At 43.1% G+C, this 25176-nt stretch overlaps 1 protein-coding gene across 1 annotated transcript in view; it reads right to left on the bottom strand.

Moving 5' to 3' along the window:
- LOC130173516 (complexin-2) overlaps nucleotides 1-15603 on the bottom strand; it is a 38626-nt gene extending 23023 nt beyond the window's left edge. Inside the window, exon 1 of the mRNA XM_056382872.1 lies at nucleotides 15470-15603. The gene's annotated coding sequence lies outside the window, so the exon portion shown is untranslated. The remainder of the gene's footprint in view (nucleotides 1-15469) is intronic.
- Between the last annotated feature and the right edge of the window lie 9573 nt (nucleotides 15604-25176).

Raw genomic sequence — 25176 nt, 5'->3', positions numbered from 1 at the left:
TGAAGCCAGCTAACCAGAAGAAGACTTTAATCTCATCAAACCCTCAGGTTCGATTATTGATCTGTGCCACGTTCACCTCGTGGAGTAAAAGGCCGGTTCACACTCAGTGAATGAACTGCGCTCGTGTTTATTCACACTCTCCTCTCCATCTGTTTCACACTGATCCTTCTCCCATTGTTGGGAGTCTTACACCGCCTCTCTTTTCACTCTCTCCTTCTCCTCGTGTTCTCTTCCTGTAGAAACATTATTCTCCTGAGCTGAAAATTAAATCTGGGCCGTGGAGGTAAATTTCTTACCCGGCCAACAACACAACATCCTAGAAGTTCAGATAAAGAGGCACAGAGACGCAGAGGCAGGTTTTCTGGCAGCAGTGTGTTGAGTATTATGTAATTAATGGTGCAATTAGCTGCTACAGTACGGAGCGTTCACGCCGCCATCTGTTCAGATGACAAACAATGAAATCGATACGGCGCCGCGTCCCAGAGCGCGGCCGCCGCTCGGGCTGTCAGCCGTGAAACAAACCATTCAGAGTCAAACTGAGGAGTTCCTGAGAACAGCTGAGGGATCATTTACACAAGATAAGCTTGTTTTTTTTAACCTTATATTCATCAGCTATTCACTCATTATTTCTTTCACCTGATCCGGCTTCAGATTCTCTGTTTACCTTTGTGCCAATTGTTGGATTAAAGTAACATGAAGCTGTTGTTGCAGCAGATTAACCAGGTTATCTTATTTCCAGTCAGGCTCATGCTGGAGGAAACAGAACCTGGTTAACACAGCTGCTTATTCAGCTTTTAAATGTCACATTTTCTTTTTGAACTAAAGAGGTGAAGTGACTCATTAAACATCAGGGCAACAACAAAACACCTTTAATGCAACATCTAAAACAAGTTGCATTAAGTGTTGGTGACGTTTCTATCCGGCCTCCTGCACGCAGAGCAGCATCCAAACAAGCCAGTGCGTCACGCTCTGACCCGTCAACACGTGCGCCCAAAATGAAAATCATCACGTCCCGCAGCCGCCACACGTCCACCAACAAACAATGTAATCAGCTTATTTGAAATACAGTCTGATTTAAAATATTGTTTCTTTCTCTGCTTTGCATTAAACCAACAAGTGTTTTCACCAAACTGAAGAGTGAGCCTCCATTTTACTGAAGATCCAGAATCACGCAGATCAAAATACGACGAACCAACATCTGCATTTGTAAAAAAAAAAAAAAAAGCCTTGGCTGAGAGAAAACATCTGGAGACACTGACAGTGTGACTGAAACAACGTTGAAGAAGCAGCTTCAGAAAAAGTAAAACTTCAACATCACAAAATAACCGGTGGAGTGTTTTCGAGCAGATGAATGAGAATCCTCCCTCGGGTGCAGAGAAGTGTGAATTTTGCAGGAAACACGTAGAAGCTAAAAAGTCAAATGCATAAACAAACAAACAAACAAACAAACAAACAAACAAACAAACAGGCGTTTGCAGAACAAAAACGAGCGGAAAAACGGCAGCTGGTGATGAAGTGGAATCAAACAGCCGCTGACATTTTGGGAGTGAACTCATTCAGCCCGAAGACAAAAGAACCAAAAAGACAAAAGATCCTCCGACGCTGCCGACACGTTCACCTCTGACAGAGAGAGAGAGACAGAGAGAGAGAGAGAGAGAGAGAGAGAGAGAGAGAGAGCGCTCGCTTGTTGACATTTAATTATCTGCTGATATTTTACTATTCGCATTGATCCAGAATGTCATCATCCATCTATTCATCCATCCATCACTCCATTCATCTATCCCCGTCTTCCAGTATTCATCAGCCATCCACCGTTTCTACTGTTTGCTTTTTTGCATGTGGTATCAGTCAATCATCCGTCCATCCATCCATTCATCCGTTTATCTACCTCTCTATGTTTTGCACATTTTTCCTATCACATCATTAATTTATTCATTCATCAATTTATTCAACCATCTTGCTTTGTTTGCTACTTAATCATCCAATCTCTCCGTCTGACAACCTATCCATCACTCCTCTGCCAATTCATCCATCCATCCAGTCCACCACTACAATTCATGTCTTCATCATTCATCCATCCCTTTTCAACTTTCATTTGTCCATCCATCTCTACCTCCATCCGACCATTCATCCACCTATCAGCCAGTCTGTTGCCCCCTTTCATCAACCCATTCCTACATCCACCCACCACTTCATTCATGTGTTCATTTCTCCAACCATCCATTTGTCGAGACAGTTGAGTTTTAAAACTGCTAATTAGCAAAATCAAAAACTGACAAGTCACATTTCAGCCAAACAAACTCTGCAGTGATTGTCTAGAAACAAGAGCCTCAAACCCATTATTTATTACTAAGAACTAAGAACTAACATTTCAAATAACTAAGAGGATTTTATTTTGAAACTATATGAGAGGTCGAGATTTTAAACTGTTTTAATCGATTAAAAAAAATGATTCAACACCAACGACAAACTGTCGTCACTGAGCATCTAAACACTACTGCTGAGAACAGGAGCCAATAACATCACATGCACATACTCCATTGGCTCTGGACACTTTCACAGCCTTATATTCTGTCCCCCCCATCATCCTCCCCTCAGGCGCTGGAGGATGGAGGGGGAGGAAGTTGGCTATATATCACCAATGAGGCATTCGTCCATTTGTCTTGCGGTTGGGTGGCTGAAGGAAGAGAAGAAGAAAGGGAGGATAACAAAGAGAAATGAGGGCAGAGGAAGGGGGAGAGGAAGATGGTTGGGTGAAAAAAAAAAAATGGAGGACAAAAATGTGAAAGGCTACAGAGAGCGAAGAGGGACAAGATGAGGGGGAGGTGGAGGAAGGGAGGGAAGCATGAAATGAAATAGAGGAAAAGAGAACAGGAGAAATGTTGTAGATGAAAATGATGGACAGAAACTGATGGAGTGTGAGAGAAGGAGAGGAAGGTGGAGAAGGAGCGAGAGTGAAGACACAGAGGAGATAATAAAGATGGAGACGAGACAAAGACAGTTGATAATGATTCAACAAAAATCTGCTCCAGGATGAAAAGATGTGAATGAAGTTTGAGTCTGAAACGACCCTTTAATCAACGGATGGTAGTTGATGAGACACATGACGAGCGGCGGCGGCGGCGTTGTTAAATCCCTCTCTCCCTCTCCGGTCTGTGACTCACTGGAGGGTGTTTTGACAGTTCGATCGCCCCACAGGTGATAACTCCATCTTTAGCCGCAAGTCACCTGCTAGCAGCTGCACTTTCCCGGTCAGCATGTGAAAACCCCCGAGGCCGAACAGCTGCTCTCAGGCCGCCAGACTTCCAGGAAGCATCAGCGCCGACCCCGACCCCGCTGGAGTTCAGGCATGGACGGTCAAGGCAGAGAAAGGTGATCGATGCGTCACGGTCGAAATACCAGTAAAGGGTGAAATAAAGAAGCGCCGCTGATCAGTGTTTTGATATATTTACTCTGGATCACGAGACGTGTCAGTTGAAAGAGGTCGATCGCGCTGAGCGGACGAACACAGAGGAACACTGAGCAGATAAAGACACAGATGTTTTTCTAAGATAAAACACTGCAGCTTAAACAAATGTGGAGGCTGAGGTCACGTCAGGGAGCTTACAGACCTTCTGTAATGTTAAAGAGTCACAAATAAAGTTAAATAATAAACAGTCTAAGAGAGTCTAACCTCTAACCGAACACACAGTGCGCCACGGCGCCGGCCGGCTGGAAGGGAAGCGAAGACGATACAGGGAATGAGTCAAAGCGAAAGAGCCGCGCAGCTCAGTGTTTGCTCTTCTTCCCCTGTTTGCTGAGGACGGACGACCTCAGAGACACGAACACTACATAATGCATGGAGAGCCCGGCGGTCCGTCTCCGCTCGGACCGTCTGCTCCGCCGTCGGGACAGATCTGGGTTAAAGGAGCCGAGTCAGAGCCGACACGTCGAGGTCGTCACGCTGAAGAATTTCTTCCTGCATCAAATAGTGATGATGCTTGGTCCTGAAAAGTTTCCCTCGTCTATTCTGATAGTGAAAAATTACATTTTTGTCCATTTTATTTTTACAACACTGATATTTACTGATACAGCAGCGTTTAATCAAAGGATTTTAAGTTCACATTTTCATTTAAAATGTCCTTTATTTCTATTTCTCAGGTATTCTGTCACTGTCAGCAAGAGTGACATGTACTGTGAGTATTTAGCTGCAGCAGAGTTCTGTTCAAAACATCCTCAACTTCACCAAGTTATTTATAACCCGAAATCTGAAATGCTACAGCATCAGCAAATAACATTGTTAATGTTGTATATTTTCTCCTTTAATGAACTTTGTCTTTAACAACATGTTATACAGCTGTGTGAGTGAAAGGAGGAGGAGGAGGAGGAGAAGAGAAGAAGGCTGTAGCTCATCACCAGTCCGACATTAAACGGCAGAAGAAGCAGATTCTGGTCGTCTGTTTGTTTCCCTGCTCGTGTTGTAACGTGTTTCACACACTCACCCGTCAGTACGTGGTTTTTGGAGATGGAGAATCGTCCTATAACCATGGCAACACTGAAACAAGGAGCAGTGATGGAGGTGCAAGAAGAAAAATGATGAGGAAATGTTTTGATCTCTGCATTTTTTGTTGTAGTTGTTGTTGTTGTTAGTATTTGAAGGATCCCTGAACCAGAAGCATGTGAGGAGTCAGATCCACTGGTGTTTCAATGTGAGTGATTATTACTGAATATAAATTGTGTTTGTTTCTTTCTTCAGCTATTTTATTCCCCCCCGTCAGTCAGTGCCCCCCCCCCCCCTCCTTTACTCCATCAGGGTTAAGAGGGCAGTGGTAAGTGGCCAGAGGCATGCTGGGAGGGTGGGCGGCGATGCTGTGTGGGTGGGAGGTTTGCTACGCCTGCCAGCCGCTCGAGTACAGTGATGAATGTTGCCGGGAGATGGAGAGCTGCTCTGTAAAAAAAAAACAACAAAACAAAAGAAAACAACTACATTTTTTTATTTTTACTTCTTTATTTATTTCACCTAATGATTCTATTTATCATCATTTCATTTACAGATTCTTTTATGAATTAAAACGTCGTGGATTTGAACTTTTGACGTGATAAATGACGAATTCCAGTGATTTTATAACATTATTATTGATTCATTATCTGATTCATCGTTGCTGCAGATTTGTGGCTTCGTGGAGGGAATGTGATTCTTTGAGTCGTGATAAGGCTCTTTATAAAAGCACAGGCCTCGACCTTTGACCTTTCGCTGCTGGTTAAATTTGATCATCCAACTCTTTAAGACTCCAGATGAGAATTTCATCTGATAATAAAAAAAAAAAAAGTGTGTGTTTCTGTCTTTGGACATGGGGGTGGAGGGCGGCGGGGTGGAGGGCGGCGGGTGGGGGCGAGGGTATGTAATCAAGTTACACTCAATATAGCGCTTCCTGCTCGACAAAGTGGATGTGACAGCAGGAACAATGGATGATTAGCATTAAACACGGAGCTCCGGAGCTCGCCGCGGGTCGCTCGCCTGCCCAGCGCCGACAGGAAGATCTGCAGAGTTTAAAAATACTGAGAGATCGCAGGCTGCTGTCTGAGAGACGCCCAGCGCACAATACCTTTATTTAAAGACAGTAAATTAGCCAATTGTGGAGCTTGTTGCGCACTGCGGGAGGTCTGGGGGAGACGTGGCGGATCTGAATGTGAGCCTGCAGTTCAGCGGTCGACAGTATGTGGGTGAGACAGATCAACACATGGAGGCGGTGACGGCTGCTGCTTCTTACAAATGAGATCCGACTTCGCTCCCGCAGCCGTTTAAACCAACGCAGAAAAACTCAACCTCTGGTGCGCCATGATGTCACCAAGGCAAGGTTCTGCACGGGCCAATCAAAGTGCATACAGGGTACACGCACGTGAATGCTGCACTTGACAGATAAAACACCTGGTTACAGGAGGAGCTACGAGCCAACGAAGCTACGCGGCGTCTGTACAGCTGTAGGTTCACCTGGTTCACCTGGTAGAGCACATGTCAAGTCCGACCTGTCGCTGCATGTCATCCTTTCTCCCTGACTTTCCTCTCTTATACCACTTGTAAATCTGCATTAGGCTACTTTTTCTTTTTACCTTGATATGAAAGGACTGATCTCTCCTGCAGGTTTTTCTGACGCTGGTGAGACGTGGACAGTGACGACGACGGCGACAGGAAGGAAGTCGGAGAACACGCGTCGACCGCAGCAGAGAAAACAATACACAGCACGACAGCTGCTCAGCACCAGTCTCCTATTCAGTGATCAAACAAGGCAAACCGTCCCAGTGTTGACACCACATCATAAAGTGAAAGTAAACACAATGACTGCGGCGTATACGGCCTGATGATGTACAACACACACACGGCTGGATGTTCCTGCAGCAGGGACAGGTTTTGTTGATGGGCTCCTATAAAGAGCGAGTGTGTGAGTCGAACAAATATCTTCCAAAGTTTCAGTCTTTTCAGTGTAAAAGGGAAGAAATGAAAGGACAGTATCTCAAAGAGGGAATCTGTAACTTCACATAAAGGAAGTGGGATAACCGCGTTTTAACTGTGAACACGTCCAGACTGGAGGCTCCATTATTCACCCTGAAACCAACCATCGCCCCCCTGCGCTGGAATAACAGCGCTGGCCCCAGGTTTTCTCTGCGCTCAATTAGTGCGAGGTCATTTTTGGGGCCCCTGGGAACTTCCAGCGGCCTGGAGCCGTTGTCCCGTCTTGACTGGTTGGTGATCGAGTTTTCAAAGTTTTTACGCAGGAGGAGGATTGTAGATTCTGTTCCACCGTCTTTTATTATGGGACAATCACAGTGTAAATACTGTATGTGTGTGTAGGGGTAATCAATTATAGCAAAAATCATAATCACAATTATTTTTGGGTCAATATTGAGATCATGATTATTTAACACGATGACTCATTGGCTTTGGAAACACCACGCATTTATTGAACTTTTAAAAATAAACTGTTTTTACCAGTGGACTTTCTTGAATTTTAAATACAATTAAATAAAAAAACTAAAAAAAAAAAGTTAAAAATGAAATAAATAAGAAAATAAAGTAGAATATCTGAATACATACAATTAAATATATAATATAAAACGTTGTTGTAGGACAATATTGTCGTTGTAACATCAGTGTATTTCCACAACCTGCTGAAAACTATTAACCATGTATTCAGTATATAAAAATAATAAATAAAAATAAATTAGATCACATCTGTTGTAGCGCTCTGCACCAACGTACTGAAAACTACAAAACATACATTCAACATTTAAGTAAACTATATATATATATATATATATATATATATATATATATATATATAACATAATCTGCTCAGTAACTCCAAGTCCAAGGAAGTTAAAGGTTGGACCGACTCGAGACGCACTGCTACGCACGCCGAAGCGTAACCAGGAAGTGGATGGAATAGATGGAATGAATGAAACATAATGCGGCGCAATAATCGCTTCATCTCGATCACCTTGTTTTTAGAATCGTTTGAAGCCAAAATCGTAATCGCCCGCCGCTGTGGGTGTGTCCTTTAAACATCGTCATGGCAGCAGCAGAGCTTCCTCCAATCTTTACTCCACTGTCTCGTCCGTACAGCTTCTACATAATGTCAAGTGTGATTCATGACCTGTTTCTGTTTCTGTGCTGCCCAGTGGAGTGAGACGCTGCTGTCACGCCGCCAACTTTCTGCTCAACCGTGTAGCGGGGCCAAGTTTCCCCCGTCACCGGCTGACAGAGAGTGAGGAGCGCCATGATAGACGCAGCGACAGCCGGGTGTTAAACGCGACTTCAGAGGGCCTCGGTTCGACGGCAGCTCGCCAAGCCGGCGTAACGCCTCAATACAGGACGACTTATGTTCCTGTGCAACACTGAGAGAGAGAGAGAGAGAGAGAGAGAGAGAGAGAGAGAGAGAGCGCCACGGCTTCAAAGTGACGACAATTAACACCCTAAATGAGAAACGCAGCACACCGTTTCAGCTCAGATTGTCTCTTTGGTTTTTTCCTCTGAATATACTTAAAGGTTTTTATTTGGAATTAAGCGGAATGGCTCGGCGCCAAGGCGGCTAACGGCGTGGGCCGGCCACAAGTTATTTAACTTAGCGGTGGAACCTGCTGTGCAGTTAATTAGCTGGGGATTCTGGATGGTAGGATTCATTACATGGCTGATTGAACAATAAATCTGTGTGTTTTCTGAGGGGTGACAGAGCGACAGAGCAGAGGCAGAGAGTCCGTCCGAAGAGGCCTGGAAACGCTCGACTATTGATGGTTTTTATATAGTGTGGAGGGGCCACAACCCTCAGCTGTGTCCAGTCGGTTCACTGCAGGAACTAGTCCTTGTTTGACCAGTTTCAGTGTTTTTACTAAAGAATGACACTGAATCTTAGAGCAAAGAAACATTATTTCTTGCATTATGAAAATATTTCTGCCCCAAACCATCAATGTTGTGTTCACGTGATACAAACCCTAACAGTTCAGCTTCTAACACGTCAACATGCTTGAGCTCAATTAAACAAGGTTGCACCACATAAACAAATTCGAGGTATTTCCTGGTTTTAACCAGAAATTTCAACCCAAACCAAACCCCAACCAAAGCCTTGTAACAGCAGAAAACATATTTATGTTCCAACAGTTTTGGAGGAGCTAGCTATGTTAGCATAATCACGTATTTCCCTCTCATTCCAAAATGCTGCTGAAAACTCACATTTCTCCTTGTAGTCATGTAAAACAACAGACTAATACCTGAATATACAAAGGACCGACAGACAGATGGAAATTCTCTACTTCCTGGTTTTATTGTTGATCTTATAAACGTGTTTATAGGCCAAGACATTTATACGTTTTGCTGGTACATCTCAGTTTGGTAAACAGTTAAATAAATAGTAAAATAACTGGTAGTTGGAAATGAGGAAGGACTTTATTCACAAGCTTAGTGATGATAGTGATGAGAGGTGACACACCTGAGCTAGAGGTAAGTTTATTTTGAAAGATAAAGCAACTGTAGTTTTTATGGAACAAGTGGAAATAGTGCATTTGTTGGGGACTATTTTCAGTGGCGGATTAATCCACATTCGGTGCTCTAGTTAGTATTTGGGGCAGCAGGACAGTGTGTGTGTGGGAGTCAGTGAAAGTAAGCTACAGTGTGTGTGTTCAGGGTGATGTCACCCAGTGTAACAGTGTGTTTTATAATAATCAATATATATTTAATAGTTATTAGAGAACAGCGGAGCTCTGAGGCTCAGGTGAGTCATATATCAAGGTTTAGACTTTTTAGTTGGACACATTCTTTGCTGGTTTTGGTCTTTTCATGTGATTTGTTGTTGTCAGTCAGAAACAGAGAATCAGCAGACTCGTCCTTTAATCTGTGAACTTCACAACACTGAACACAGAGCAGTGAAACACTCCGCCTCCCCGCTGCTGCACAAGCTGCTTTCTCTCCCCAAGTCAGCTGGAACGTCACAGACTGGCAAACTCTAACGCGGTGATCCACGGCAACAGGTGCCAAAAGGGTCGTTGCCGGGGCAACAGTGGCACTTTGCATCAGCTATAGGACAGTGTTAAACAGAGGAAGAGGCTGACAACACACAGGCAGATGAGTTCAGGTGAGGTAAAGGGAACAAAAACACTGATGCTGAGAGCAGGGAGACGAGATGTGAGAATACAATAACAACTAATAAAAGAACAACTACCTCTTCTTCTCTGTTACATGATGCATCTACATAATTATTGATAAAGCACGTTTTATTTACCGATAAATAAATAAATATACAAGCTCACAGGTTTGGTGCAGCAGCCGTCACATTCAGAGTGGTATTTCAAGCTTGATGAACAACAACAAACTTAAGTATCCAAGCAAAGTGACTTTATTTAAAGTAGTTTAAGGGATTTATATGTTAAAGTAAGTTCTTAGGGTTTTAACTTAGGCATCATATAATTTGCATCCTGTACGGATCCATGTTTAAGAAGAAGAAGAGAATCACCTCCTCGTGGTCGTATCCCTCCGCCACTCAGACTAGTTTCAGGTCCCTGTTTATCCACAGTCATAAAATATGAACCATTTGAGTGAAATAACTTCTGTGCGAAGTCTTGAGTAATGGCTAAAAACTGTTTTGTGAGGTCACACTGAACCTTGACCTTTGACCAACAAGTTCCAAGTGCCAAATTTGAAGACGTTCCTAATATCGACAAAAACGGAAACTAAACACTAAACACAACTTCATGTGTCGCCTGTGCCAGTGAACGCACCACACAGACGAAGGTAGTGCTCGAACTACGGTAGCTGGGATGGACCAATCCAGGGAGCGAATTTGTTGAAGTTTGAACTACATTAATTCCACTTTCTCCTCGTTTCGGCGGCTTGTGAAGAGCGGGAGAATCCAAACACGCCGAGAACAGCGAGAAGCTTTTGTATTAAAACTGCTGCGAGAAGAACAGAAGTGACAGGAAACAGCGTTTCAGCAGGAAGAGAGCAGGTCGGACTGATGTCTCGTTACACTGACCTTTAGCCCACAAGAGTCCATTAAACGCCTGAGTGGTCATTAAAAAGCAATAAATGTCAAAATATTTTACCATGACTCATCTAATGGGAAACAAAAGTGGAATCTATCACAGGTGCGAGACGCATAATGAGCCGGAGAGACTCAGACGGGTTTCTTTTTTTAACGATGAGTCATCGCCGATCAGTGAAACGCTTCATCAGCTGTGAACCAGAGCAGGTAGGAGAGAGAGACAGGTGGGCCGGCGGATAGACGGGCAGGCAGACAGGCACAGACAGGTGGATGGAGAGGACGGTGAAATATGAGAGGAGCGTCTGCGATGAGATAAAACATCAGAGAAAGTAAAAGTTGGCGACTGAAGCATCAACTTTTAGGCAGCAGCTCTAGTTTGATGTCAGCCGTGGTGAAAGTCTGTCGTGTCAAACACTTTCCGAAAGTCTCTGATCCGACAGAATCTCTGTTTGTTTTAACCATGAAGCCGCCACAGGTGGAGCTTCATCCACAACACCCGGCGGCGTAACTGTGTGTGTGTGTGTGTGTGTGTGTGTGTGTGTGTGTGTGAATATGAGCTGTTGACTCGCTCTGCAAACAGTAATTGAGAGTTTTGAGGCTAAACTGTCTCCACACTTGAGCCTGAACCTTCTTCTGTCTTTGTGAGGACCGACGCGAGTCAGTCCTCGTTTCTACAGATTTGTTTAGAGTCCTGAACTTCTTTATTCATTCTTGTCCAGATCATGTGACTCCGTCCGAGGTAGTGTTGAGCTCGCTCTCCTGCTGGTTCTCAGACTCGGGCTGTGGCGGGAAGATAAGGCGGCGCCGGCGGCGGCTGACCCTCCTCAGAGCGCAGCGTGAGGCTCGCATCGCTTTATCTGCATAACATTTCAACAAGATTAAACTCTGCGTCCAGCTGCTATCGGTCCGCTCTGACAGCGCCACCGCTGGATTAAGTAACAGCCTCAGAGGTCAGGACCGTGACCAGGGTGTTTACGCATGTCCGGGTCAAACTGGGAAACAACACGAGGAGACGTTCAGGGTTATGTGGCGGTGAAGTCACTGAGGGAGGAGCTAAAGTAAATGCCATCGAACCAAAACCAGCCGGGAGGTCTGCGGTCACCTGGACGATGTTTAATTTGTGCTGAAGTAAAAGTACAAGAAAAAAGTTCTCATCAGGCAGCAGAACGGTGCTATCAGGGTTTTATTATCGTATATTATAATATTGGATTATTGATACCAACGCTTTGAGAAGCAGAATTTCTGTTATTGTTTTGTTATTGTTTCATCTGTTTTTATATTATTATTCCTCCACGTCCGTCCCATTCTCACGGACACGATATCTCAGTAACACAACTTCAGAACTTCTTATAATTTGGACTCAAAGGTCAAAGGTCATGGTGACCTCACAATACATGAAAGGTTCTATACAAATAAAGTTCATCATTATTATTATTATTATTATTAGAGCTAATAATCACAGTGGAAGACGGTGGTATAATCAGCAGCACCTTTTCTTCCACACGCTCATGTTGTTGTTTAATTGTGTCTCATCTTTTACATCTGTGAGTCTCTGCTGAAGCTTCTGGTATTTCAGCTCCGTGACCCTGAGCGACCCACATCAGTGAAAACGAATCAACCAAAGAACCGGCAGAGAGACGTCGGACCAGGAGCCTGAAACCTGTCTGCGATTCTACGACTCACTTTCCCATGAGGCTTAGCATTTCCTGAGCGACTCCCCTCATATTCTGGCTGCACCCATGTTATAATTTGTGGATAATAGATGAGGGTTTCAATTTTTCATATCGCCACGAGCTGACAGCAAGACTAAAAGATGCCGAATAAATAAAACAGTAAATCCGTCGTCAAGACGACTGAAACAGTGTTTCCGTTCTTCAGACTAAACCTTTAGAGTAAGTCACATAAACATGGAGTCAGAGAGTAGTGAGAGGTCTCACAGCGGGAAAACTGTGAGATTAATGCTGAATAAAGAGCTCCAGGCCACCTAATTGAAGGTATTTCAGTGCACAGTCGGTTATAAATAATGCATCTTTTATGAATTCTCTCTGACGTACAGTCGCTCCTGTGGTGAGGCTCCAGCTCACACACACACACACACACACACACACACACACACACACACACACAGTTTGATATTATCAGCATGTAAATAGACGCTTCAGACGCTTGTTCCTGTTTGGTGGGTGTTAGCTGACATTTAGAGCCTCTCATCGACTTATGCTTCTCATGTTGGTAACTTCAGTTCATACTTTCCCAAATGCTGCGTTCATGAACTGCCCCCATAAGAAAAAATACTGAGACACTGAGACGTTTTAGTTTTTAGAGTTTACGCCTGGCGTCTTTAAATCAGAGACTTCTGGAAACGCTGCTGGACCCGTTTTTAGTTTGAGTTTGTCTGGGGTTGAGTTGTAGTCTGGACGCGCTGACACTGAGACGTAGACACCAGCCTCTCGCCTCCTGATTGGGTCTCATCAGTCACGACGAAGCAGCGACCTCCGGGGCTGAAACATGAACCCAACACTGGAGTGCTAAAAGCTGCAGTTCCTCTAACGACCACTAGAGTCTCAGCAGCTCAGAGTCCAGCTCTTACCGTCTGTCTGTCCTTTGACTTTCTCAACTGAACTCTAAACTGAACTGTTGATCGTCATCTGATCGACTTCAGACTCGTCGTTTGGGAAATCAGCGCCTACCGACAGGCCGGATGACTAACGAGAGATGATGGCGTATCAGTGCGGCGCCAGCTTCACATGCACAGGGGTCTGTTTATGGCGACAGCAGGGTGACGGAGTGAGAAGGCCAACGCACCAGGGCGAATCCCTCTGTGCCGCTGTCAGTCAAACATCAGACTCCAGAGATTCAGCGTCACATTATAAACGACAGGAAGCTCTTACACGTGCTTTAGTTTTCTAACCGCCCGCAGGAACAATAACGAGCACTCTTCTGCTTTCTCTCACCATTTCCATGCTGTTGTTATAGTTACTGTTGTGTTTCTCTGGTGACTAGCTGCTAGTGATTCATGTATTTGGTGATTTTGTGAGCGCTGTATGATTATTAGGAGTTTATATGGGTAATAAAGATCTGTCAGTCAGAGAGACTCAGGACTGATTATCAGTCAAAAAAGTGGAAATAGTCGACTGACAAAAAATTAAGCGGCAACTATTTTGATAATTGATTTAGTTGTCGTCATGTTTCAAGCAGAAATAAAACGTATTTTCTCGCTCCACCTTCTAAAAATGTAGTTTTCGTGCTCGTCTGTGTCATGTTGTAAAATGAATATCCTTTTGGACACTTGGTTAAATCAATCAAACCAGCAGTGGGGGAATTATAACAAACATTTTTCACTTTTTCTCTGACATTTTATAGACAAAACATTAATAAATCATTATTCAAGACAATAACTGATAACGTGTATGAATAAAATAAAACAAAATATTATTTTTTGGTCAGACTTGCAGGGAAATGTCACTAAACTAAACTGTGGATTCTCGTTAAAACTCTCTCTGGTTTGGTGCGTTCATGTCCAGGTGTAAAGCTCCGATATCTGAGATCCGAGACTCGGCGGCTGAAGTGAAAACAGAATTATTTGCTAAATTCAAAAATGTGATTTTCATAACATCACTGCAGATGTCAGAGCTCTCCACTCACACGCCACGCAAGATCCATCAGCTGTGTAATATGGAGCATGTTGAAGCCTTTAGGTCACAGGACTGTTTCACGCAGACACTGGATTTACAGGATGTTTGCATCAGTGTGACGAAGCGTTTGATTCGTTAGATGAGCAGAAAACCCAGAATCTCATATGGTTGTTTCACCGAAACGTGAAACAGTCAGTAGCTCAAAGTCCATCTCCAGTGTTATTCTACAGGGATTTTCCTTTAAATGAATCAATCAAGCTGCTCTATGGTTTACAATGGCTCAGTTCTCTCTCTGCGTGTGATTGGCTACGAGAAGCTACTAGCATCTCACACCCATTCACACACACACACACACACACACACACACACACACACACACACCACATCTCAAACACTAGCTATTTGACATGCGTGTGCAGGAGCATGCAGAGACTCGCACCTTGTATTTCAAACTGTCTTGATGCACACACACACCCAAACACTGCCTTCACTCACACACACACACACACACACACACACACATTACATAAAGCTAATCAATGCACTGGCAGCTATAAATAATTCAGCCTCTCCACCATCCATCACCAGCCGAGATGCTGCTGCTCGGTGCTGGTGACGGCACTGCGGAGGACCGGAGCCGGCCAGGCCCTCCTCACTCAGCAGCGCGGGGTCTGCAAAATCCTCATCACTCATTTTCACTGAACCCCCCCCTCTCAGCTGCAGCCTCCTCTTCCTCCTCCTGCTCTTCCTCCTCCCTGCCTCATCATTCGCACCTACAGGCGAGATATGGCGGTAAAAGAGACAAGAAGATCCGCCTTCACCTGGTTCAACAGATAGATAACACCGTGCGGGGGGGGGGGGGGGGGGGGGGGGGGGGTCATCTACAGAGGGTGTCAAAACCTGAAACATAAAAGCGGGATTTCTGCACAGAGCGCGTGTCTCCCGCGCCTTCAGGCTGTTTCCGCATGTTGCATTAAAGCTCCATCCAGCCAGGTGAAGCTGACTGATACCTGCTGCCTGCAGACCGCCCGCCGCCTGCATGAACGTGTCTTCATCTGCACACGCACACCCCTTCACACGCGCGCACACACACACTTACACACACACACACCGGCAGCTCACGCCTAAAATCCTGTGCGCACCCTCGCGCTCCACATCTTCATCTTAACAGCGCTAAAATAAATAAAAAAAATCACCCGAGCAAAAGCAAACCTCCTCCTCCAAGAAACACACAACACAGAACCATAACCGAGCCCCCCCCCCCCCCCCCCCCCCCCGGCAGTCTCTCTGATCATTTGGCGCACGGTGCGTTTGTTTTTTACTGACCTGATGCGTCTGAAGCGACCGAGGCGGCGAAAAGGATCCCGACCAGTCTGCAGCCAAACCTCCGTGTGATGCCCGTCCTATATCCCCCTCTCTCTCTCTCTCTCTCTCTATCTCTCTCTCTCTCTCTCTCTCTCTCTCTCTCTCTCTCTCTCTCTCTCTCCCTCCCCCTTTGTCTCTCCACCACCACCCTCGTGCGCACTATTACCTCACAGCCTCCACTCTGCTCCTCCAGCATCAGTAAAGCATATGGCGACAGAGAAAATGGTTCAATATAAAACCAGACAAACGGCTGCTGCTTTTCAAACGTCCACCTGTAACACGTCATCACAGTGAAGCAGGTGAAGGTGGAAAAAAAACAAAAAAACAAAAACCGAAATAAGCCTTTGAAGGCACTTTTAACTTGGACAACTCTTTCACAATAAAAGAGGAAAACAGTATTCAACAGGAATAAACAGCTCCAGAGACAGTCAGAGACTTTCAGGAGCCTCAGTCAGATCTGGTCTCTCACCAGGATTTAATTTAATTTGTTTGATGCAAAATCAAGATTTTACTCTCAAAACTTGTCACTTTTACTAACGTGTTTTTTTCTGACCATCTTTTATTTAAAGCCTATTGAAGATATTCCTGTTCAGGTGCACTGCGTAATTTAATCTACTATGGCTTGAAACTGAGCATCAGCAGCCGCGTGTTAAAACTGTCATTTTTACTTTTCTGAAACAAATGAAACACAGTTTGTTTCAGGTTTCTGCAGGTTCAACAAGTTGCACTAAAGTATTTTTAAGTTACCACACAGAATCCAATGTAATATCTTTTTCACAGTAACATGAAAGTATGATGGAAAACCAGACGGCATATGTTCTGTGATATGTTTTCAGTTCTTTCCAGCAGTAAATAAATATAATTCCTAATAATACAATGATATAAGTGGACGGATGGATCACCTGATGAAAAAGATGCTAATCTGAAACTCCACTTTAAAGATGTAACAACAGTTTATAACTTTACCGCCCACAGCAGCAAGAGACAGTTCGTTCTCTCAATTAAACTGAAGACTTTTTAAAAACATCCCTGTTTTATTATTTGTTTCCTCTTCGGTTTCCACCTGCCTCACTTCCTTTCCTTTCCTCATCACTGATTGGCTCTTGTTTTCACGCTTACCACCCCTCCCTCTTTCACCTGATTGAGTTCACCTGGTCACTCCAAGGTTATTTAAAGACTTCACTCCCGCTCATTCATTCGTTTTCTTTTTTCTTCCTTTGGCATGAGGCAGCAGTTCTGCTAAAGGACGTTTATGTAACTCATTAGTTCTTAGACTCGGTCCATGTTGGTCTCTGAGAACTTTATCTGTCTTTATTTCTTTAAGGACACATGAGATTACTTTGATTTATTGTGTTAAGTTTAAATTGAATCTTTGATCTCTTTGATTTGTTTCCTTTCAGGTTGATCGGCCCAGGTGTGTTCTTCAAATGCAAATCTTTAGGGATTTGAAAATAAACCTTTGATCAAAGGATTTAAGTTTCCATGTTTTCTGACCGGATGATAGTTCACCTTTCATTCTGAACCTCCTCATTTAAAACCCTCTCAAGGCCTTTTTTTTTTTTTAAAGAAACTGCATAATTAATTTGTTAATTAGAGACCTTTGAAGCTGTTGGTAGTTTTCATTTTGAACTTCGGACAGAGCTGTTTCCTTCCAGTTCACGATTCCCTATAAACTTTGAACTCTCCCTTTAACTCGTCTCCTGTCTGAACGAGAAGAAAAGCAGCGAGTCCACCCGTCATTAGGAAACAAGATTCCTCGTGGTGTTCATACTAATTAGGGCCAGTGAGCTCTTCTAATTATAAACAACCATGGCTCAGGCGGACACGCACACAGTACAGACACCACTCTGTCAAAGCCTCATGGGAGCTGTAGTTGTTGATGTTAACACACCAGTTAGTTTTTCTAAATCTTGGTTAAATCAACGAGGCGTTCAGATTTTTGCTGTGAAGCCCGACGGGAGATTTTCATCTGGTTTAGAATATGGATCAAAAGAAAGTAGAGAAAGAGACGCCGGTGCTGCGTTCAGGTGTCATCGGCTTTCAGAGCAGTCTGCCGTAGCTGGAGGCTGTTGATGTGAAACCTGCTGTAACACTAATGCGCCCATTGTTAAAGTGTCATTACCAACCTAATTTATCACTGAGCAAACACACACACACACACACACACACACACACACACTGACCAAACACACAGGACAGGTGCTGCCTGCCGCTCACAGACATGTCACGCTAACAACATGACCGAATCAGCTGTACCAAAGTAAACACAGCGACAACGACCTCGTGTTCTGCTCCTGAGTGAATCAGAGAAACAAGCCGATAAAAGTTTTCACATTTTTCTTTTAATAACCAAAAACTTTTTGCTTTGTCCCAATACTATACTTCATGCTAATTCAAACTTTCAAATTCAAATTTTTCTAAATTTTCTATCAGCTGCAGCTTCACAAAGTCACAGTTTAAATTGTTGTCACATGATTTCCTGTTAATACAGAACGTAGAATATCAGTATTAATAATTCTATATATTAACACATTCTTTCACTTTCATGTTTCTAATCCATACACATTATAAGAGTTTAACACCCTGTCAGCTCCTGTGTTTTGCATCAGTGTTAATTAATGGAATATCTTTATCTATTACAGTGAAGTTCTCTCTCATTCTCTATCAACCAGGAATCTTGTTATGTAATAAAACAGCGTGCACAGATCTCAGCGTGTGGGCGCTTTAGGAGAATATACCACCTCTCTGTTTGTGTAACAAAAAGTCCAATAGTTGTTGTGTTTTGTGCCAAAAGGTAAAGTTAAGTGTAAGGTTTGTTATCTAACTATTCCTGGTCAAAAAGGTTTCAATCAACAAGGTGTAAAGGTTTTTTCCTCCAAATAACCTGTGAGTATAATATAATTAAAGACGTTCTCTATGTGTGCATTCATTACTGGACTCGTAATCACACCACGAAGACTCAAATATTTGTGTTAATACGAGGTTTTCCCTCAGCAGCAGCAGTAATCCTCTCCTGGGGCCAGGCAGACACTTTCGCCCACCGAGGACACAAATCTTTGTAATGGTGATCGCGTCACTGCTGTTGCCTCCCTGCAGAATCCATCCTGTGGGGTCGGGGAGAGGTTACTCACACTCCCAACTACCGCTGTGGAGAAACCTCTCAGCTAATGAAATATGGAGGCAGGTCTGATTATTGGCGGGATTAAAAGGCTTAATGTTACCGTTGTGTGAGATCAGAGTAAATGAGATGATGAAGCTGCTAATGGCCGAGCCGCTTCCGCCGCCGCCGCCGCTGCTATCGCCGTCTGCTTCCTCACTCACTCACAGTTATTTCCTTCTGGATCCATCTTGAGGCCATTTCTCACTATTTCACATTGTCTGCATATTGAAATGTTAATATTTTATTACACTCATTACTGCTGCGGTAGTTAAAGTCCACATTTTGTCATCTCCTCGCGAGTCATGGCTTCAGTTCTCCCAAAAAAGCCGTCTCTCGTTATTAGCCATGCTAGCATTAAGGCTTTATGGATGTCTATCTGGTGTAATTTAGCACAGACAATCACGTTCTCCAGAGGATGAATCCTACTGACTTTGGTGATCCCGACTTTCCATCTATCCATCTGTGGTTTATGCCCAAATATCTGACTAATGACATTCCCATCAGCCTCTGCTGCACTTTGTGTTCAGTGCTAATTAGCAAATGTTAGCATGTTAAAGCTAAACTACGATGGTGACCACAGTAAAGATGATGAGCGTATTAGCGTTGTCATTTTGAGCCCGTTAGCATGCAAACATTAGCATTTAGCGTATAACGCCACTGTGACTAAGCACCTCACGTGACACACGACTTAAACTCTTAGTCTTGTTTCTGTTTTTCTCTCTCGGATGATCGGTTACGAGCTGTGAGGACAAAGTCTGCACCTCCAGCATGACTGTCACGCTTTCTGACCAGTGCTGGTCAAAAAATGATCAAACTAATCTTTACTCTACACACTGCCTCCAGGAAATAGTCATATCCTTATTCCCTATATTCTGATACTGACAAAAGCTCTCGCCTTCTCCGACCTACTCGTCTCTTAGCTGCCAGCCATGTTAATGAAAGGATTACAACCTTAAACAGCGTTAAAAACACACCTGAGAACTGGGTAACAAAGTTTTGGTTGCTTTAGTTCAACAGGTGACCGACTGTGACTGATACATGTAGTTATATGTTGTTCTCGCTGCTGCCGACACCGTCCAGTGATACAAACACTCAAATCTGTATAAAACAGTGGCAGCCGCCGCACAGCTCCAAATCCTGAGCAGCAGATCCAGCTCGTTAACCCTGTGGATACTTCTCCTGGTTCCTGCTGCCTGTGCACTTTGGAGACGTTCATTGCTGCAGTTTGATAAAGTTTTACTTTTAGTACCTGGAAGGTGCAACAACACCGAATACTAAAAAAGTCAAATGACTCTGTAAAAAAAAAAACACTTAAACCTTGTGGCACTCGGGGAGAGAAATGGTTAATTATGAGGTGATTTCTCTACATACCACTGCAAACTAAAAGATCTATATGTTTGTTTGCACAGCACCTTTCAGCAGTGGTGGACGCACTGGGAATTCGACGGATCTTAAACACTGTACAGCTCTCAGTGCTGTTCTTCCTGCTTCTCCTTTTCTTTACCAGAGTAGGACGGAGGAACGAGCTGCTGAGACAGAGCTGAGCACATTTTCAGAAAATCTAATCAGTAATAAAATGCAGTGCAAGATTAGATCCATATTATTCAGTGAATCAGCATGTGTAACGCTGTCGAGCGCCAGAGAGGCCATCGCACCACAGCTTCTCCCGAGGAGAGTTTCAGCCTCACGATTCAGACGTGACACGACATGAAGTAGGTTTAGTTTTAGGCTTCAGCCGAAGCTGTTATCACTGTTATCTCCACATTCAACACAATTAAATACCATTCAACTGTGTTTGTTAGACGTAACACAAATGTTTCCTTCTTAAATAAAAAAAAAGTCCAGATGCAAAAATATTTTATCTTCCTTACATCATATAGATTAAATAAAATGGGTTTTATTCTTTTATTGTTCATTATTTTTGACTGAATTTTTTTACTTGGACAGAAATAAAATATTTTCTGAAACAAACATTGTGTAACAATTCCTGCAATGGATGAAGCTGCTTCATTTCATCTCCACTCACAAATCATTGAGTACAGTATACACACACAAACACACACACACACACACACACACACACACACAGTAACTCAGTAGCCTGGGAAAAGCAGCGGCAGAACAGCGAAGCGAACCTTGTGCTGTATGTTTTAGATTTGACACGCATGAGGCGGCTGTGGGATGTTTCATGACAAAAACAGGCACGAGGGTGTAATTGCATTAAGCCACGATGCCTTTAAATAGCAAATGTCCTGCCAGACAAAATGCTAATTAATGTGATTTGGGTCTGTCAGTGTCCAGTGTGCGTTTTGATCTTCAGGTCCGGACTGTCCGCGGGCTGAGCCTCAGCTTCGTTAAGTTCACAAGAGCATGTTCTGAGTATTGTATATACTGTTTATATGTTGTTGTTTGTTATCGCTGCAACGTGACCTGAACACGTCTGCGGTCCTGACTGTTGTTTTACACTTTATGTTAAATTAAATATTTCCTTTCCTATGAGTGCAATTCGGAGGGTGCAGTTTGTGGTGCTGTTGAACCGTCCAGCATTATACAGAGACGTGTTTCTGTTAGAATAAATAATAATAATACTTCCTCTGAAACAGTTTCATATATACTGTATATGTTTATATATATATATAGATACAGAAAATGATTGTTAAACTCTCTCTAAATAAAATTACTTTAGAAGAAAAACTTAATCCCGCCTCTGACGGTGAGAAAGGTTTGTTCTTTCCTCCGCCCTGGCGATCGACACCAGCAGCATCGACCAGATGTCGCTCAGAAACACATCGGTGAATTATTCATACAGAATTAGTTCTGTGTGTGTGTGTGTGTGTGTGTGTTTTTCTGATGTGTTTGTTCTCCATCTGTTCGCGCGCAGTCGGAAAGACACTTTATCATGTTTCCACACTGCAAAATCACCAGTGTTTAAATCAACACTGTGAGATTTGACCTGCTGCTCCCACGTTTGTTTTGTCCAGTAACACTCTTTATTGGAGCAGATCTGATTTGCTCAGTGTGTTTTGTTTGACTCTGGTGGATGAGCAAGTATGAGACTCAAAGACTGTTCGCCTGTTTCTGTGTCTTGAATAAACCAAAGACGAGTAGCTGGTGAAAAGCCGGCTGTTACTTCGGTATGAAGCGCAGAAAATGTTAAATATCTTCTTACAAAATCATGCGTCATTAACTTATTAAAGAACATTACAGGAGCTTGAAAAGAAAAGGTCCACTTTTTTCAGACCTTTCAACCTCATACCACAGTCTTCATCAGCGGATGGAGTTAAGGTCTGTTGGTATCTGATCTCAGTAGCTGCTTATAAACTTATTTTCTTTTGTAGTTTTTTAACTTCTCAAAGCATCTGCTCCTGGACAGGTTCACTAAAGCTGCTTCTATATTTGTTTTCACTATTTTAGGTCTGTTTCTTCCTCCTCCTCCTCCTCCTCCTCCTCCTCCTCCTCCTCCATGCTGTGCTGTGTTCCAGCTCTGATTAGTCCATTAGTCTCAGAGAGGAGTCCAGTTTATCATCGGTGAACAAGCCATCGCTCCTGCTTCTTTGAATGATCCATCACTGTTGTTAGACGCTTCATTTGAAAAACATAAGATTAATTGCAGCAGCAGCTTTTCCTCATTACAGCAGCAGAAGAGGAGAAAGGAGAAAGGAGAAGGGCAGTGGTCGCAGTACGCAACTTGTATAATATGTCGGGTATGAAAGAGAACGTGATAAGGAGTCATCGGGTGAACGCAGGGACTGCTTCTTGATTCATCTCGACTTTGGAGAAGGAAGAGTCTGATTCAACAAGGAAACTGACAAAACTGAGAGAAAACTGAGCCACAACAACTCCGATGTTTGACGAAGCTACAGCCAAAACTGTCAAGGTGAGCGAATAAGAAAAGTAATCCGTCAAGAAAGTGTCTCCAGCCGTATTATATTTTTCAATCGTTGAGTTTGTAGAAATCACAGCAACAATATGCAACCATAACAATACTAAAAAAATAAACCTTCCTTAATGAAGAAACAAGCCCTTAGAATAAATATTATGGGCCCAGGTGGGGAAGAAAATATTCCCTGTGCTCCTCAGTAAATTAACTCATTGTTCAGGACAGAGTTTTAACCATCAGGACATTGCAGGATCTGGTTTATAACAGACACGAATAGCCAGAGGAGAATACTAGTAACTGTAGCTGACATTACAACATTTATTTACCATTTACACAAATCAAGTCATATTGTCACAAGCTGCTCTGCATGTGGAAAACTCAAGAGATGCACTTTAAAATACAAGAACTCTTAAATTAAAACCACTGACTGGAACAGATATACATTAAAGGAGCTGTTTTTGCTATCGCTACATAGCTAACGTTAGCATTAACAGCTGCTTGCTTACCAGTCTTGCTGAGAGCTTCAGCCATTGTTACGTTTACGAGACAAGAGGTTATAAAATGCAGCACTACTTCTTCAGAGCAGCCTGGACACTACAGTGACTCGGTATCGGAAAGTGATGAGATGGTTAGGTGGTTAGCATGCTAACTTAACATCTTTTCTGGACTCATAAGCAAACAACTGTCAATGCTAAAGTTAGCTTTGTAGCAATAGCAAAACTTGGCGCCAATGACATCTGGGAACCACGTGACTAAAAATACCAAACGTTCTCTGTTATATCATTGTAAATCTTCTATTTTGACCTTTGTGCTATTGATTGGACAAAATAAGAAATTCAAAGAAGTAATTTTTCACAATTTCTAATATCGTAAAAAGGACATAAAAGAAAAATAATTGACACATAAACTCATAATAAAAAAATGTGCATGTCTAATGCAGGCGGAAGAGATGTGTGCATGTCTGAATTATAGGGCTATACTTGATAATCCAATCATTTGTATTAATTTTCATGCTTATGAACCCCTTTTAAATAAAACAGGATGAACTGTTGCTCAGAGAGAATAAATGAACTGCTCGGAAAAGTTGTCGGTTTTTAATCAGGATGCTGAGAGGAAGAAATAAACTTGTCTGCTGCTGTCTATAAGATGGATGCTGCTGTCCACACTTTTCTCCCTCTTTACTCTCTACAGCTCTCTCCTCTGCCTGTGTGTGTGTGTGTGTGTGTGTGTGTGTGTGTGTGTGTGTGTGTGTGTGTCCTCCTTGTCTTTATCCGGAGCATTTGGTTGAGCCAGCCGAGCGTTGCCGCCGTCAGCAGTTCACTGCCTCTCCAGAAAGAAAAGTCCTGACTCCTGCACTTCTAGTTAAAGCAGTAATCTGCGTCCTCGCTGCTTATTCCCACAGGTCGAAACCACAAATTAGAACCTGAACATCTTGTATTGTTGTCCGTGATAAACTCTCTGAGTCGGGGTGGGAACCTGCAGCTGTAGCTTTTATTTATCCAGGGAAGGTTTGCTGAACACACACACACACACACACACACACACACACACACACACACACACGCTGCTGTCGGTACAGTTTATCCAAGGTTTTACGTCTCCTCTTTACCTGCATTTTTCCAGACCGACCTCCAAGCTCTACTTCAGCTCTTGTTCCGTCACACTCTCGCCGTTTAGGACACTGACACCTGGAAGCTGCTCGATACAACGGCAGCTCTCCATCCACCTCCACCCATGATGATATGCACATTATCATGTCATTAAAAAACAACATACAAACATAATAGAACTGGGGTGACTTTCTAACTCAGAATGAAACCCTGGAGTTTCAGACCTATCAGGAGGTGCACTGAGGCGACGCCACAGTAATGGCGGCTACTAGTGAAAATCTGTGGCTACACCACAAATCCTGAACATGCAACTACAAATCAAACTGTACATTCATCTACATTAATGTTATTTTCAATTATTTATCCTCCTCTCTCTCTTCTTCGCTTTCTCAGTATTCTTCTTCTTCCTCTTTCGTTTTCTTATGGGTGTCGAAAGTGACCAATCAAAGGAGCGGAGACATCAGCATTCCACGTCACTGCACTTTCCTGTCATAATTACTACAACTACTAGATGTCGCCTAGCAACCAAACATAACAAAATGTGTTTGAAAGCTCTGAAAGATAGTAAGTGGATCTTTGAGTTTAAATTATTCTGTTATATAGAAAATAGCTTTGAAGCTCAAAGGGACAAGAGTTTGATTAAAGTAACATCATAAATAGAAAAACCTTTGAGATTTCTTTGAATTTTGCAGTTTTCTTTAGGGTCAGGGGTTTTTATAATGTCGCCAGTGAATCTGTACGAAAAGAAAGGTAATATAAAGTGAGAGGCACACCTGTGGCTAATTATCCAAAATGCCCTCACTTGTTGCATATTCAATGTCTGCAAGAACGTATCCCGTACGGAGTCTTTCAGGTGTTAGATTTACCATCGCTTAGACAGATATCAGGGAAAAACTGATTATTTCACAGTGAATCCTGCAGACGTCAATCAGTTTATAAAATTTAAACTTTAATTTTCTGGAGCTCGTCTTACAGACAGACAGGAGAGGAGACAGAGGAGAGCAGCAGTTTACTTTCT

Source organism: Seriola aureovittata, chromosome 8 (assembly GCF_021018895.1).
Source record: "Seriola aureovittata isolate HTS-2021-v1 ecotype China chromosome 8, ASM2101889v1, whole genome shotgun sequence".
In the NCBI taxonomy this organism is placed as follows: domain Eukaryota; kingdom Metazoa; phylum Chordata; class Actinopteri; order Carangiformes; family Carangidae; genus Seriola; species Seriola aureovittata.
This window is presented reverse-complemented; position numbering and strand designations above follow the sequence as displayed.